We start from the raw sequence: 4562 nt of genomic DNA on the forward strand, positions 1-4562 counted from the left end.
TTTTTTTTTAAGTGCTATTGCCATCTCTTCTGTTCAGATTTTGACATTCAGGAAAATATTTTATTTTTATGCCATACTGAAATCTACAATGTATATCTGACAAAGCAGTTAAATGTGACAATAAAAACTTATTTAATCACAAAAAAAGAAAATTGGGGACACCACTTAGTTACGGGATGTCACAGCAGAAGTTCTCTTATGCCCTTAGTCCCACTGACCTTGAAGAGCTAGAGCCAAAATATTAGCTATCTTTTTAGCCCATCTATCTGTCTGAGGAAAGTATGTGTCAAACAATTATAATTTAACCAAACTTTTTTCTTACTCATGAGTAACAAATCTATTTGTAGTTGATAGTGCTTTGTTTGTAGAAAATCCTAAGGAATTTTTGCACACACACACATGCACACACACACACCTGTAAGACTCAGGTGTGAACCAGTTTAGTGAAAGGCGAAAGATTTATACGATCTGAAGAGAAACCAGAGTATGTGAACCAGTTTAATGTCAGGCCAAACAACCCAGGACTGCCTCCAGCTCCCCTCAGAAGGAAGAGAGAATAAGACTCCAAGCACAGAGGAGCACTGCAGAAAAGTGAGCACAAGTTTATAACCTGAAACTCAGTGCCAGTATGAAAAACCTAACACAGGGCATACCCTAATATTCCCTGTCCCTACATCGGTGTCTTCCAACAGAGCCTCCAGACTGGCTGTGCCAACTAGAGACACACTCGCCCTGTCAATCAGACCTATATCCCAGGCAGCATTGCCTGGAGCAGGTTCCAGTGGTTTCTGGCCACAAGTCCACAACAGCAGCTGGCAGCCCATAGCAGCAGGGGACTTATTTCTGCAGTCATACTGCACTGGTCTCATAACGAGTGGGCTCCAAGGGTGATGTATATCACGTCCCACTTGGAGCCCACATCACGCCATGCCACCTCCCACCCCAGGCAGTATAACACAGAGAATAATGTTCTCCTAGGGGAAGAAAAAGAAGATGGGCACTAAGTCATTGCCTGGGAGCTTCAGCCTGTTTCCTCCACGACAGACAGATAAGCATATTCCTGTGGTTCCTCCCCAAGGGCAAATGACGGTAGAAAAACCATCTGAGCCCATCCCAGCCCAAGATGCAGACTTGCAGGGACAAACTATCCCTTTAAACACTCTCACTTATCCTGGACCACATGCCAAATGCAAATTTAGACATTCACAATTGCTGACAGTAGCAGATTTGAGGCAAACCTAGCCTTAGGTTGCCACCCAGTGCTAAAATTGTGCAAATGTCCATAAGCTTAGAGAAAAAAAGTAAACTTCCTAGAATTTCTAGACTTGGAAGCTAAAGAGGACAGTTTGCAAAGATTAGAATAATTATCTCATCTTTCAATGTTCACATGACCTTGCACACACCTTAAACATAAAGAACGCTTTGGAAGCCATGACCTCATTTAAAATAAGGCAAAACTGCCTGTATGTCAGCTGGTATTTGCAAACACTTGAATGAAGAATTAACATAGCTGTTCTAAGGAAACTCACTGACCTCCAAGAAAACACAGAGACAATTCAGTACTCTAACAGAGAAAATTAACAGAGAGGTTGAAATAACTTTAAAGATCAAATACAGGGGCTGGCGAGATGGCTCAGTGGTCTAAAGCACCTACTTGGAACAAGCTTGGCAAAGCACAGGGACCACGGTTCGATCCCCCAGCACCACATGCCAGCCAGCCGCGCGCCCGGTGGGCTGAGCTGGCCACACACACACACACACACAATAAATAAATAAACTTTAAAAAAAAAAATAAAATAAAGATCAAATACAAATTCCTGAGCTGAAAAGTATACTAGACACAATTAAAAAACTTGATAGAAGGCTTTAAGAACTGATTGATAAGCTGAAGAATTGATGAGCTAAAAAATGGCTTATTTAAAAATATACAAAGAAGAAAAAAATAAAAAGAATAAGAGAAATGAAGAAATATTATGGTAAACTTGGGGCACCACTAAAGAACAAAGACTTGAGTTATTATGAATCAAGACAGACTTTAGAATACCAAAGGGGGGGGGGAGAATACCAATGGGGTAGAATGCTTATCCTGAAAGGCAATAACGTAAAACATCCCAAAACTAAAGAAAGATACAGTTATCTACATACAAGAAGGTCAGTGGTGGGCCAGGGAGATAGCTCAGTAGCATAATCGCCTGCCTGACAAGAGCAAAGTCCCAAGTTCAGTTCCTGGTACTGCAAAAAAATAAAGAAGGGCTGAGGGTGTGGCTCAGTGGTAGAGTGTTTTACTAGTATGCTCAAGGCGCTGGGTTCCATCCCCAGACCCCCCAAAACGAAGGTCAGTGGTTACCAGAGTCAGATCAACCAAGTCTATCCCAAGACAGAAAAGAATCAAGCTCTCTAAGGTAAAAGATAAAGAGAGGATATGCAAGACAACAAAAGAAAAAATAACACAGAGGGTGTCCTAATTCATCTGATATCAGGTTTCTCAAAAGAAATCTTACAAGGCACAAGGCAGTATAAGAAGAGATTCATAATACTGTATGGGAAAAATTTGTCCACCAAGAATACTAAGCCAGAAAAACCACCATTAAATTAAGGAGGAAGATATTCCCAGACCAAAGCTGAGAGACTTTCTCACCACCAGACTTGTCCTACAAGAACTGCTAAGCAATGTTCTTCAAACTGAAAGAAGGAAATGTTAATACATAAGAATTTAGGGGTTGGGAATATAAGTACCTGTCTGGCAAGTACAAGGTCCTGAGTTCAATCTCCAGTACTGCAAAAAAAAAAAGAATAATTTAGGCAGTGTAAAATTCATTGATGAGTCAACTATGAGACAAATATGGAATAATGTATACATGTCTCATAAATCATATCTTCAGTATGAAAAAATAATTTTAATTTATTTTAAAATTAATGTCATAGCTATATTAATGTCATGAGTTAGGCAATATAGAAAGATACAAAATGGGGGTAAGGGAGATGGCTTAGTAGAATAAGCGCTTCCCTGGCAAGTGCAAGGGCCTGAGTTCAATCCCTAGTTCCGCAAAAAATAAATAAATGAATAAATTAAAGAAAGATACAAAATGGAACATCAACAAATAATAATTTTTGGTGAAGAATAAAGTATAAGTGTAGCTTTTTGGTTATCTTTTTTATGTCTTTTGGGTGTGTGTGTATTTATTAAATCTGCTTTTCCACATTACATTCAGGGAAGGAGGGAAAAGATCAGAGAACACACTTCCAAGGATAAAATTCCGACATTTATTTTTTTCTTCATAGTCAGTAATGTGTCCTATGGAAGAGGGAATGGGCATGGTGGTGGACCAGCCTGGACTTTGGACTTCCAAAGTACACAACTAACTCTGAAACAAAAGATAACATGGTTTGTTTTTAATTGTTAACAGTTCCTTATGTGTTGCCTTTTTAAAAAAATAAGTTCTCACTACACACCCCAGACTGGCTTCAAACTCCACAGAGATCCTCCTGCCTCAGCCTCCTAAGTGCTAGGATTATAGGCATGAACTACCATGCCCTGCTATATTTTCCAACCTTTCCTTCCTTCATTTTGAGTGTCAGGTACTTGTCCCAGCAACGAGTAAAAAGTAACTAAGACATGCTGCATTACAAATGATAGCATGTGATGAATGTATCAATGTATCATTTACATATCTACAACAACTAAAAAAATTTACAAGACATAATAACATACAATCTTTTTTTTTTTTTTTTTTTTTGTGGTCCCAGGGATCGAACTCAGAACCTTGTGCTTGCCAGGCCGGCACTTATTCCACTGAGCTATCTCCCCAGCCCCAATAGCATACAATCTTAACATTTATTAATATAAATAACACAGGAAGGACATCCACTTCATTTTTCCTGTACAGAAAATAACTATTCACATTTGTAAAACTTGTCTGTAATTTGATTGGACCTACACATCCTGCCTCATTTCTCAAGCCTCTCCTCACATCACCCACACCTTCACCTTCACCAGACAATAGAATCTACACATAATGAGGCTTAACACCAAATGGAGCTTAGAAAGTCCTCTGTGAAAAGTACCCTTACTTCCCTGCAAAGTCCCGCAAATGAAACAAGCATGTGCTCTTCACTCATTCTTTTTACGTTACTTCCACATTTCATCATCAGATCGGCAAAGCAGACTTTCCATCTCAATCCAAACAAGATAAGAGAGAGTGCCCCTGTGGCGCACCTGTCTTGATGCTACAAGATCGGGGACCCTGGAGATCGGCCTGCTCTATAGGAAGGTCATTTAATGGAATAATAGTCTATGTAATGCGTGGTTGACATCTGTCCATACTGTGTTATCAGTAGAATCTGGAAAGTGAATCCAGTCATTAAAATAAGGATCTTCATTAAGACTCAGGATATATGAGAACTTGTACTGTTACATCATGTAACTTGGTAGTGTCCCAAATTTTCTGATCAAGGAGATTATAGGGCCAAAGAGGAAAGTGATCAATGATGTAGAGTGTGCCTAAGGAGAGTCACATGGAGAGAAAACATTCTCTCAGGCTTTCACAGAGAGCACATTGGCC

The 4562-nt window shown here is 39.6% G+C and overlaps 1 pseudogene; it reads right to left on the minus strand.

Annotated features, from left to right (window-relative positions):
• Positions 1–4227: 4227 nt before the first annotated feature.
• Positions 4228–4562, minus strand: part of LOC101582698 — a 6472-nt pseudogene continuing 6137 nt past the window's right edge.

Source organism: Octodon degus, unplaced genomic scaffold (genome assembly GCF_000260255.1).
Source record: "Octodon degus isolate 3935 unplaced genomic scaffold, OctDeg1.0 scaffold00315, whole genome shotgun sequence".
Lineage (NCBI taxonomy): Eukaryota > Metazoa > Chordata > Mammalia > Rodentia > Octodontidae > Octodon > Octodon degus.